Source organism: Nesoenas mayeri, assembly GCF_963082525.1.
Source record: "Nesoenas mayeri genome assembly, chromosome: 1".
Lineage (NCBI taxonomy): Eukaryota > Metazoa > Chordata > Aves > Columbiformes > Columbidae > Nesoenas > Nesoenas mayeri.
The window spans coordinates 30,005,380-30,019,348 of NC_137541.1; positions in this window are offsets into that span (position 1 = coordinate 30,005,380).

The window sequence follows — 13,969 nt, forward strand, 5'->3', positions numbered from 1 at the left end:
AATATATAGATATATTTATGATCATTGCTGCCACCTATTTGCTCAGGGGAGACATTGATTTGAAGAGCTCTACAGCTCCCCATGGCTGTACATCTTGCCATCACTTAATGGAATCCCTCAATGGAATAATAATATATCACATTAACAGTATATGGTATGTTTTCAAGGAATGTAACACACCACACACATTTCAATTAGTTAATTCCCCAAACTATGACCTGAAATACTATGGCCTGGGAACTACTATTATCCTGCTTTAGGGTTAGATAAGCTAAACCAAAGCAAACAACATCTCATACAAAGTCAGTGACCTAGCCAGGAAATGAAGCTTGAAATTCAAATTTTTAAACACACCTTACTAACCACTACATAATGATGCCAATTATTGGTCTTGTTTACCAGTATGTTATTTACCTTTTAAGAAATACAGAGGCAGTCAAGAAACCATGTATAGATGACTTTTAAGTACCTCTTAGAGCATAAAAGAGTTTTCTTTTAAAGTTTCAGTTATGTTTGTTTCTACTGCTACATAATGTTAATTGTCTTAAGTTGCACACTAAAGCTTTGCTTCAATCTGTAATTACTGGGAAGTTCCAGGTTTCCATTGTATTTGTCAGCATCTTGTATTCTTTAAATACATCCTGTAACCCATGTTTCAGCTAAAATCTTTAACAATATTATTCAAACTATGTTTTGTACATGTGTGTTCAGTATGAATTGATAAAGAATAGTGTCTGAGGTTTATGACACATAATCTTTGATGTGAACAGTCACTGTGCCATATAGTTCTTAAACTATACACACCTAATGAAGACACTTGGTTACAGGAGATGTATTTTTATATAGTGTCTGAAGCAAAACAAAACTAAGTGAAGAAAAATAATTTAAATAAAAGAAAATAATAGTCATTGAAGTTATTGATGCATGTATAAACCTTTAGTAAAGGTTTTTATCTTTCATTATTAGAGACTGGTTCATGTTAAATCATGTCTTATTTTCTGGGCCTGATCCAAAGTTTATAGTGGTTAGTGAGAGTGTAAAAGTTTGAAGCAAGAGTTGGAAATTCAAGTAACTGTCATTTTTTTTTGCTTGCAGATTCTAGTTGATGTTATGAAATTTCTGAAGGTATTGAAGTCAACTGAGTGTCACACAGAGAATCTGAGACAGACAGGAAGAAGTTGGGGAAGCCATACATAATCAGCTCGGTTCTGTAAAAACTAGTAATCTTGCCTAAGTGTACCACATGGAATTCACGTATGTGATTGGAAAGTGAGGAGCTTTCTCAGTTAAAACAGAGAGACAATAAATGACCTAGCTGTCATGACAAATATGATGTCTAGACTCCTAAATGGAGAAGATGATTTTGATTTAGTCTTATCATTGACTTAAAAGGCTTTTAGTTTCCAAAGGAAACTAATTATATGGTTGGGTTTTTTTGTTTGTTTGTTTGTTTGTTTTTTGTCCAAAGAGCCAGAACTGTGAATTGCCAAAGTGTTTGCATTGTCATAAAATAATGTATACCTAGATGCCTATATGTTTCCATGAAAGACCACATGTTTATTCTATCATATTTAGAAAGCTGGAACAAGCATACTTTTACTGCAGAAAAATGTCTGGCTGAACACATGCTTGTTGTAGAGGTGTTTAGAAATTTTCCCCATTGACAGCAAGGATGTGCTGACAGCTCACAGAAATAGGTCATGGCAATCAAAAGCTGTGTTTTCATGATTCTGCCACTAAAGATGAAAGATTTTGCGTCTTCTACCTTCACAAGCTTTACCTTCCTGCACCCCAGCAAGTGCCATTCATGCTGTCCTGTCAGCTCCCTGAAATTAGCCTTGAAAAGTATAAGAACCCTCCATGGCCTTGTTCATCTCTGGTCACTGCTCTTCGTTTTTTCACTAAGTTAGCTCTTATGGGAGTGTGACAAACACCAGACTCATAAATGAAGAGCAGGAGTGTGGGACAGAGAGAAGAAAAGGCAGGAGGAGAGGGAGGAGAAGGATTAAAATCTCATGGTTTAGGTAGCGGGAAGATATTGAATCCTCTTGCTGTCTAAGTGCTGCTGCTGGGAATCATGGACCTCTACTTGGCTCTACTTGCAGATGAAACAGCTGGGAAAGTGGGAGTATGAAAGGGATATGCTTAGAGTATTGGGAAGAATTCCAAGTTGAAAAATCAATTCTTTACATGATCAGTTGTGGGCAGACCTTTATTTTAAACGCTGTGCACTGAGTGGAGGAAAGTCCACATTTTACTGGTAAAAATGAATAAAGTTAACAGAAGTGGTAATACTTCTAGGCTAATATTTGAAAGACATTAGACATTTCTCTTTTCAGCGTTATGGCACTATTTCACCAGGGGCGTTAACACTCAATCTGTTTTCAATCTCTGGTTGTACTTCAATAGGACTCTTGCAATCAGTAGAACACAGCCATGGTGAACACTTATCTTCAAAGAGCTCTACAGACATTAAAAGCCTAATCCTGCCACTTCGAATTGTGTTCCGTGATCACTTACATATGCTGGGAGTCAGGAAAGCAAAATCATAGCCCATGTTCAATGCCATTACTCATGTTGAACAGCCCTGTTCTCCACCTACTGACTTAGTGCTCTACCTCTAGGTACTGAGCACAAAGCACAGTAGAAGTGCTCTGATATATTTCCTTGTACTGTTCTTTTGTTGTGATATTGAAGGTGGTTTAAAGGCATTTATCTCAAAAGAAACTATAAGAATTCAAAATGTTCCTGATCTTTCTAGACTGCAACTAACAAATAAGGGCAGGAACCTTTAACTGCTCGCCTTTTTGTAACGTGAAAGCATATAAATCCAGGATGGAATTAAGATGAGAGAGGTACAACTAAAGAAATTCATGTAATATTTCCTGCAGTCCATGAGAGTGGGTACAAAAAAAAAGCATAACTCCCATAATCATTCTTACTAATGCTTATGATAGGCTGCTGCATTTAAATTTCAGTACTGTCCTAACAGCCCATTTATAACGCTTAAAGTAAATGTGATTAGACATATTGCTCTCATTATCTTATATTTAAAATTAATAGATTTTATTCCCAGGAAAACCTATGAGTGTCTTTTTAAAACCAGGCTTGTATCATCTAGTTGAACGATTTACTCAGAAACCAGGAGTTTGTGAAGACAGTGAGATAAGTTCATTATCTTCATGAAGCATGTATTACCTTCCAATAACTCCAGAAAAGCATTTTTGGAATTCATAGAGCTTATTTCTATTCTTATTTGTTAGAGGGGCTATTTATTTATTTATTTAATGAGCATTCATCTAGTGTGCTGGTGAGGATAGGATAAAGTTTGGTTTGTTATTTATGTTTGCATTTTTATTCGCTGAGTTAGCAGGAGGTAGGGTATTATCTGATATGTTATTAGTATTTTTTTTAATGTTATTGAAATTAAGGTCATAAAATCTCTTAAAATTTCATACACATATATAGAGTTTGCATGAAAAAAAGGCTTTACCTGAAGGAGATGCGTAACTGAAACAACATAAAAGGAAGAGAGTTCGTAGTCTGATACTACTCCACACTTTTTGAATTTTGGAAGGAGAAAAAAGAGACAATGATTTAAGTGCATCGGTTTTCCTCTGTTTATTATCTGGTTTGGGGGAGAAATAAAAAGATATCTGTGAAAAAGAAAAAGAGTGATTTCACTGTGGTAGTTTCACATATTTATCATAAAATCAACCATGGAAATATCTATTAAAAGAGAAGGATTTGAACAACTGTCCAAAAGATGCTATCAAAGCAGAGCCATTAACTTGGAAAGGCAGAGGCACAGAAAAGCTGTAATTTATTGTTTTGAGTGGTAGGTTGTACCATTATTTATTTTTTTTTCCACAATTAAGAGGGTCTATAAAGGCTCAAAAGCTTGTAATATGTGGTTAATTCAGCTTCTAATCAATATTTACATTGAAAAAAACTTAGGGTCTCCTACTAATTTAATTAAATATGAACAGTATGGCAACAATTACCAGTTGCTGTGGGTAGAAAGAGGACTAGAGACCTGAGTGAGACAGAAAATGCATTAAGGAGAAATATAATAGAAGACTGAGTTTTCTAGCTCCCATCCTCATATTTTTCTCAAATTCTCAGGTATTTGCATTTCACAGAAAGAAAACCAGATCTTATTACATCTAGTTTTTGGTATTTGGGGATCCAGTTAGGAGAATAAACATGTACCCTGGATTAGGCAAGGACCATCAGTGTAGTGTGTAGGTGGAAATGCTAATTTCCCTGTGGATTCCCTTTCAGCAGTTCTAAGGAGTGTCATATCACTTCATTCAGCAGCCTTAGGAGGTTTCTGTACTCAGTAAAGCTAAGGTAGATTATGCTGAACTGCTGAAGAACCTTTACTCAGTCAGTATAAGTATCCTTTTGGTTTCTAACTACAGCAGGAATGTAGCTTTGTTTGTAGGAGCTGGTATTTTATTAATGCCCACTTGTAGCAGCTCTAACACATGGTAGTTATACATCACTCTCTTTAAGTCTATGAACAGTTGTATGCATGCTGGAAAGCTACCTGGGGCAGTGTTACAGTAGAGCTCACTTGCTGGCTTTGCTGAGGTAAATATTGAAGATGTTTTGGCATTACATCTTCCCTAGAAAACCTTAAAGCTTTTATTAGAGCCTCAGCACCTTCAGTACCCTGGAGCTGCAGCAAAACCAAAGTATTTTCACCGGAATGCTAAAAATATGGTTCTTTTTTCTGGCGATGGTTCCCTGTACATTTCACTGGGTTTCACATTGCTCTGAACATAATAGTTCTGCCTTTCTCCACACACTGTTCTTTCTATTGATTTCTGGTGAGATGGGTGCAACTCCTGCTTAATCAGTTGAATAGCATACAGCTCATGCTCTGATTGAGTCCACTGCCTCTAGCATTAAAATGCTAGCTTAGCACATGCTCAATATTCAAAAAAACAAATCCTCACCTTCTCAGAATTTCCTAACAGAAAAATGGGTTGTATATTAAAGTCTGCTGAAGAGGTGACAGTTCTGAAATATATCTAAATAACATATTTACACAAACGCAGACACAGAATTAAATGCATTCTAATATACATAGAACCAGTACAAAGCAAAAAATATTATACCTTTTAATCCAGAAACTCTCTCTTAAATGCACTAATTTAGCTTGACAATTTTAGCTCAAGGTAGGTCTGTGATTCAAAGAAGTTGATGCATCAATATTTACGATAGAAAGCAAAATGGGTAAAATTGGAAATTTTCCTAGAATATTTGAGAAAAATTTACTGCATCATTTAGTACGAACCAGATACATTACCTAGATGAATTAGTAGACAATGGAGGGTACATATTTGTAACCACAGAGACAGACTGAATTAGTCTTCTGCCTTATATAAAAGCTCTCTTCAGCCTCTTCTGAGGAGATATCTCACTCCTGTGCATCCAATTTATTAAACATATACAGGATCATAGCACATCACAGGGAATGTGAGAATGAAATGAATGAGATGGGTTGACAGGTTTTTAACAGAATATGTGATAGAGAGGAAACCACGGAAGCAGAGATTAAAGCATTAGAGGAACCACATAAATCTCTATTAAAGAAATCTCTATGCATAGCTTATATCACTAGCCATAGAGTTAAAAAAACAAACAAACAAACAAACAACAAAACAACAGGTTGCATGGGGAAAAAATTATGACGCACCCTGAGAAAATATTGTATATTATGGCAAATTTTTTAGAACACTTGCCAAGGTTTAGAGTAGCAAGTATGGCATACCCTAGTGCTAGAAACTGGTATAATTTCATTAAGTCTTTTATACACAGATTTGCATATTAATACCGTGCTCCCCTTTGATCTGGTTAGTCATCCAGCAGGATACACAGGTACTGAAATTACAGTCTTCTTTCTAGGACCCAAAAAAAGATTTAACATGCTACCTAGCAAAATTATACGAGACTTGAGTCATTATCCCTGCTAGAAAGACACTGTACAACTTAAAAGTTGAGGTTTTCCTTCTAATGGACCAAGAGACATTTCACATGTCTGAGTATCTTAAATGAAGCTAGAGTTTGAAGCTAGATTTGCCAGTTTAGTGTTTGGATTGATTTGTTTTGTTTTGTTTTAAATTGTTTTGGGAGGGGATTTGTACTGATGGAAGCCATCACTTAGAGAGATCAGGAGTTTGATGGATTTTGATTCAGAATCAGACTGTCTGCGGATGAAAAAAAATACTGATGCCTCGCTGATCATCCTAGGATGCACACTAAGAGAAGAACAGATGAAAAGTGCACTCATAGCATTTCATCAACGCATTTATTCTTAATAAATTGTGCCAGGGGACAGTACCTCCCAATAAACTGTAGTACAGTGAGGATATGCTAATTAAGTGGAAGTGGATTTCTTGTTTGATCAGACTATATCTGGTTGATCTGTAATGGTAATGACAGCAATGATAATCTAATCTCATACACCCACCCATCTGGTATTTTTAACGTGTTTATTGTGCTGTTGTATCTACATCATCAGTCATGGATGTAAAATATGTAGACTGCAGACATAAATAAGAAGTGACATATTAATTGAGCAACATGCAAATTGATGCATTTACAGTGTTGGGAAGTGGGTACTCTAGGGAACTTCTCATTACAGATCAGCTGCTGATACGATGTTATCAACACTCAGATACTTGCTTCTGCCATGCAGTACTTAGTACTGCACAAGGAGTGGCTTACTACTGCACAATGGATGCAATGAAAAAATCTTTGCTGGGCACTTATATGTGATTCTGTAAAACAGTCATCAGGAGGGGGAGAAAAAAGAGCACAACAGTATTTCATACATGCAAAATTTATTTGCCCCTTCTACAAAGCTGGCCAGTGCATTATTACCTTCTCTAGCTTTCTTCTTTGTTACTGCCTGCTTTGGGGTGTTTGCAGACTCAGTCTTTCTTTTCAGATAATTGATCTTCCAAATAAGCACTGCACTCTCCCTCAGGCATTAACTATTAAGTTTAGTTTCTGCTTTTCAGTCACTATCATGTCTTATTCAGCTTTATGCACTTACCTCGCTGTTCCAGCCTTATCAGGCAATCCTTTTGTGACAAGAATTCACGGAAGACTCTATAGCACTGTCACTGTTTCCAGGCTCTACATAATGTCATCAACAGTTTGAACTCAGTTGTTGGCTGAACTGTAGATTTTCATTCCTTTTTCAGGTTCTTAGCTTTTTAATATACACTTCCATTTCTTCAGCTTCCTCTTTGAAAGTGGTTTTGTTTTTTTTTTTTTAACATCTTGCTTCAACTTACATATTTAGCTAAAGTGCATGGCATTCCCTGTCAAACACTCTGACCTGATTAGAAATTTTATTTTGTATTTCCTTTATGTTTTAAAGCTTTAGCCAGCAGAATAAAGTAGAAATCTGATGCATTAAATTACTTTCTTTTTTATTTTTTTTTGGTTTCCAACTCATGTATCTTAATAGCATGTAAGAACATTTGTAAGTCTAAAAGATGGGATGCCCTTTAAATGAAGATTATGTTCAAGTGAGAAAAAAGGTAACTTTATTTTGTATAAGTAAATTACTTACACAATCATACAGTCATGTATACAGATACACAAACGTGCAAATACACACAATAAATTCATCTGTCTCCCCACTTTTTCCAGTATTTCTTGCATATGGTGGAAAATACAGATGTAAATTGAAATGTAAAATGAAAATACAGATGTATTCATACTCTGTTACTTGGATAAGGGCTTGAATTCATCTGTATTTAAAAGGCAGACAAATATGCTAGCACGCTATATCTGAATTGTTAGAGTACAGACTTTTTTTAGATCCCAGACACCTTTCCCTCTGCGGTGGGCAGAGACATCCATGACGAAAATACTAATGAAGAAAATAGTTGGTGTACAGCATTCGTTTCAAACAGAAAAGCCAAGGATATCAAAGGGCTGGTGCTGAAAGGTTCTTTTTCTTGGTCTTCTAAAACCACATTCGCTATTTCAATCTGTGGTTTCCTTTGGCTGCACTAACTGTCCTACAGGCACACATTGTGATCAAAGAATTTGGTATCTATGTCAGGTTCAAGAACCAGCAATATCCTTACAAATATGGCACATCCCAAATCAATTTCACTAAAAATAAGATATGAAAAACATAACTAGGCAGCACCTAATTTGGATCTGAGTTTCTGAATTTAGCTACCACTGCACCTTTCTAACACTTGAGCTTTTGGACACAAAGCATCTACATGAAAAACATTTCTGAACATGAGCTGGATACTTATATCTTCATCTGACATTTAAAAATCTCCACAGTCTTATCTCTGTTACTGTAAATCTGAAGATATTATTTGTAGCAATGAATTGTACTGCTGTTTCCAGAACTGATTACGGAACAAAACTGAAACATGGCATTCAACTTTTCACAAGAACAGCCTGAACCTGTGCAGTGGGAGTTACAATATATCAAGAGGATGATGCTGGCTTACCAAATACGTCCTACATTTCCCCTGTTTGGCAGAAGAAGAGCTAAGCAATAGCTTCAATGAACATATAAACATGTATGCATGTACATGTTTAAGCACGAAGTGCCTAAAATAAAATTTTGAAATATACCTTGGCTTGATGTTGAACATACAGTCTGCTGACTGTTGCAATAAGAACTGGACCAAAAGGGATAAAAGATTTGCTTTTCTGCAACATAAAGTAAGGAACTCATCTCAGTGCTCTTTTCCAATTTAATGTATATAATGTTGAATCTGTACTATACTCACTGCTTCCTTAAAAAAATAGATTACTGTAACAACTGTGGCAAACTGAATGGCTTGAATATCTGAACAATTCCAATAGTTGTAAAGTTTTAATGACTATTCTAAAACAGAATGCTTAAACAAAAATATATGTTTAAGCATAAAAAAAATACTCAGTATGCAAAACTTTATATTCAATTAGATTATTTAGAAGCATTTTGTATTAAAAAACTTTTAAGAGAAGTCCTGAAATAGGCACTGGTTAAACCTTTTTTAAAACATGTCAATAGCATATTTTACCTGCTCTGTAAAAACTGAGCATTTACTTTGGAGATTTGGTAGCTATCACAGAAAATTATTGTACCACAGGGAATTGGTGTGAAATATTTATTCAATTAAGTATTCAAAACCCTTTGAGCCATTCAGCTACTCAGTAAAAATGAGTATATTCTATGAGCAGAGGCACTGTTTTTATGATAATGCACACAAACTGGTTTCTTAAGCAAATGCACTTTTTGACTTGGAGATATATCTAAAAACCATATGAAGATAAAAACTAGTTCCTCACTCAGGAATTTCAGGAAATGTTTTACTGGCTCTGCTGTTCTATAAATGAAGTTTGTTGTGTTCTCAGTAAAGCTATTAAGATGTTACAAGGCCAGAGCTACTGCTCTGAGTGAGGGTGCTTTGGTTTGCTGGGCGCTCAAGCTGGCTCTGTGATGACCAGCCAGCCAGTTTGACTGTATCCCACTCTGATTAGCACACCCTTTTAATTTAATTTTATTTTTTTTTTTTTTAACTAAGCTAATTGACTTCGAGAAACTCTGTTCTGAGCTTTCTGTCTGCTTGTTTTATTTTTCTTGATTCAAACAAGAAATGGAGATCCAGCTGTTCTTCTGATGCAGATTTTTCAGTCTGTGTTAAGAAATTTGTCTCATATTGATCTAATCCAGCTCTAAGATTCAAAAACTTCCACACTGGGTCTGGCTAGAGGTCAATTTAGTCTGATTTTTCTGTATAGATTGACCATTTAGAAATCCTTCAGACAAGAAGAAATAGAGGGCATACAGAAGACTTTTCCTTAGGATATCCTTTTACCCCTTCATATTTTTTTTTCTTTTTAAAGCACATTTTATTTGAAAAATGTACTGGGTAGCCTTTTTCTTTTAGTTGCTTCTCAAAGAATTCTAGACATACTTTAGTATTTCTTTTGCTCTAGTTTGCACAGCAGTTTTCTAATTTGAATGGGCAAAATTTTTGAATATTTTTAAACTGGTATTTCTATGTTTTACTCTATTTTTGAACTGCACTTTATTTTGTGTTGTACCTCTGCAAATCTTTCTGTAATTGTACATCTTTGTCCTTGTCCTCCTACTTGAAATGTGTCCTCCATCTTGAAATGCTTAACCAGTCTTTCTGTTGACCTTTTCACTGTGATTACTCTATTATAAAGTGACTATTCTGGAAGAATGAAATGTGAACTACTGAAGACTAAATGAAAAACTGTTTTTTCTTTTGGAGATCTCCACTTGCTTCAAGAACAGATTAAAAAGAAAAAGTTAAAAGACAGAAAAAACAATATTAAATATTAAGATAAAGACCTTAAGTTGATTTCGACATATATCTCTATTTGAAAAATTAGCAATAAATTCATAGACTGTTAGTGCTGCATACTTCACCACAGTGCAACAAGAAGAAAGTCTTGGGTGCCCTTGATGCGGTTGACTTAGTGCATCTGTCTGTGCTAGTGACCGGTCCAATTGCAAAGAAGAAAGAACTGGGGTTTAATTTCTGTGCTCCTGCATGGTCCCCAGACATTGGGTGTATATCTGATATTTGCTAGCAAGAAAGATCTCATCTGTTGCTGGCGCTAAGCATGCATTGCACATGCACTGGGGGGTAACAGTGGAAAGCCTGACACAGGGGCTGTGTCTGGGGCTGTCTCGGTGGCTTCTCAGCATGTAACTTCCACCATGATCCTGCCAGGAGTGAACAGATTTTAAGAACATCAATGCTGACACTGTACGTGCACTGCTCTTCCATTCTGGTTTGATCAGGACAAACCATAAATGACCTCTGAAAGTTCAAAATTGCTTAAAACAGATTGCAGTCTTCTATTTGGACTTTCTTTTAGTGAAAATTCATTCAGCTTGCTCTTCATCTATCTTTCGCAACATGAAGCCAGCCTGAACATAATCTTCCTCTTTATTTTTTGCAAAAGAGAATCTGAGCATCCTGAAGTGTTTTATCTTATGTCAAAATGTTTAGCAAGCTAGACTTTCTGTAGCAAATTTTTAGAATATTTTTGTTATCTATACTTCTGTAAAGAGGCATGAAGTAAGTCTAAACAAAACCCAGTACCTGGAAATATTGTGTTACCAATTTCAAACAGACTACACAGGTTTATGGTGTGCTAGGTGAAGAACTAGCTGAATGGCAGGGTTCAAAGTGTTGTAGCAAAAGGGGCTACATTTAGCTAGTAAATGGTCATCAGCAGTGTTCCTCAGGGTTCAATTCCAGGGCCAGTTCTGTTAAATATATTTTTCAACCATCTGGATGCAGGAGTTAAATACACCATTAACACATTTGCTGATTATGCCAAACTGGGTGTTTCTGTTGACTCTCTTGAGGGACAAGATGCCTTGTAGAGAGATCTAGATTGATTTGAGCAGTGGGCTATGATTAATGGAATGAAATTTAACAAGTCAGAATGACAGATTCTGCACCTAGGGTGGAGTAATACCAAGCACAAGTATAAACCGGGGTGAGTGGCTGGAGAACAGCCCTGCTGACAGGGACCTGGGGGTGCTGGTCAACAGCAGCTCAATATGGGTCAGCTGTGTGAGCCCTGGAAGCCAAGTGGCCAAACTGCAACCTGGGTGCATTAAACAGCGTATAACTGCCTGGTCAAAAAAGGTGATTATCCCACTGTATTCAGCATTGGCGTAGGCTCACCTTGAGTACTGTGTGTGGTTCTCGGCTTCACAATTTAAGAACAATGTTAAGGTCCCTGAATGCAACTAGATGAGGGCAACAAAGCTGGAAAAAGGGCTGGAAGGAAGGAATGTCCTGTGAGGGGTAACTGAGGACTTTGGGTTTGTCTAGTTTGGAGAAAAGGAGGCTGAGGGGTGACCTTATTGCTCTCTACAGCTTCCTGAGGAGGCGATATGGAGAGGGAGGTCTTGGTCTCTTCTCCCTGGAATCCCGTGATAGTCTGTGTGAGAAAGGTATAAAGCTGTGCCAGGAGAGATTTACACTGAACATTAGGAAACATTTCTTTACTGAGAAGGTGGTCAGACACTGGAACAGGTATTCTAGAGAGGTAGTCAATTCCTCAAGCCTGTCAGTGTTTAAAAGGCATTTGGACAATGCCCTCAGTAACATTATTTATTTTGGTCAGCCCTGAAGTGGTCAGGCAGTTGGACTAGGTGATCATAGTCAGTACCTACCAAGTGAAATAGTAATTTTATTCTATTCTATTCTATTCTATTCTATTCTATTCTATTCTATTCTATTCTATTCTATTCTATTCTATTCTATTCTATTCCATTCCATTCCATTCCATTCCATTCCATTCCATTCCATTCCATTCATGCAATAAATGTAATAATTACTTTGTTCATTCTGTTAACAACTGTTACATTTTTTATAGTATTTTATGTCTCACTAGTTCAATGTTGTTTAATGTAATGTATTTTTAAGCAGAGTGTTCCACAAGGCTCTTCAAGCTGCACACAAGGTTGATTCAGAATTTTTTCCTTGCCATATTTTGAACACTACTTGAACTGTGTCATGGTTTGTCTGAAATACTATAAATACAGTATAGAATAGTGATGTTAAATGTAACTAGATAAATTTCATATCCATCATCTGAACTTAGCAAAAGTACTAACATCAAGGGTACAGAAATCCAATTTAGATATAGTTTTAGCATATTTGTATTTTGGGTAAATTGTATGTTCAAACCAATACTTTAAAATTACTAAAATCACTAAAAGACTTCTGACAGCTGGAGTGACTTTCTGTATTTGCTTTTTTCTATCTAAAATCTCTGGTTTTACACCCGGATTTATGCCACATAAGCTTACATTCTTAACCATAGTGACTAAATAAAGAACATACTCTCTCTAGTGTTCTTACACAGTCAACAAAAAAGGCTTACTGTCTTCAGAAGACTATTCAGCACACTTAGGTTGTTAATTTTCTCAGAAATTGGCACTTGGTCTGTATTGATCACAGAGGAAACTGTGGTTTGTGGAGGAGACCACACTCTACTCTAGGCATCACAGTCAAATGCCTACTTTGTATCAGGAAGAATGGAACAATAAAGCCTAAAAAAATAGAAAAAGGCTTATCATTAAAACCCTGCATTTTAAAGAGCTTTGGGTCATTTACATACATTTCTCCGATACAGTATATTTTCACGCTGAATGCTTCTTAGAACCAAAAGAGAATCAACAAAGGAGTTAGTCCTAATGCAGATATATTCAGTTTCAAAATCCTTTTAGGAGGGAACACCCCTTACTATATCTTTGAATTGCAGAAAATGGGAACTACACAAAAGCGAGAAGGCTAGTTAAAAGGAAGTGTAAGGGGTAAGTTGAATTGGCAACATACACATACTGGAGATTGTTTAAAATAACAGTAATATTAGCAAACAGAAATCATCAAATGAAAAAGAGTCCGAAAGGGTCAAACTCAGAATGGCTAAATGTCTTGGTAAAAGAGGTTTATAGAGGCAACATCCTTCAACAAATGGAAGCTGTGCTTAAGTGAAGAAAACACAATAGAGCAAGTATTCAGGCAAGGTAATCATAAAACTGGTATAAGACCAGAAGAAGAAAAAAAAATTGAGAAAAGCTTGCTGAAGGCTGAAAATATATTTTAAATATATCTGACTGCAGCCAGCACAGAGAGAAAGATACCTCTGGAGAGTAGTCCAGAAAAAAAACACATCTTCTGAGATGTGCTTTGAGAATGAGTGAGAGAACACAAGCATCCTTCTCCGAGTCTGACATGCCTGATTCAGATCTATACTTTACTACACATTAGAAATCCTGCCTATGAAGAATAACAGCAAGCAGTCAATTATCTTAGGGGTGATAGCTGGTATAATTTCCCACTGTGTAGAAGAAGAAAAAATGGTTTAGCTGTTACTCCTTTCTAAGTAAAAAGTCATGATTGGTGCCCCTGCATAGAAGATGAAA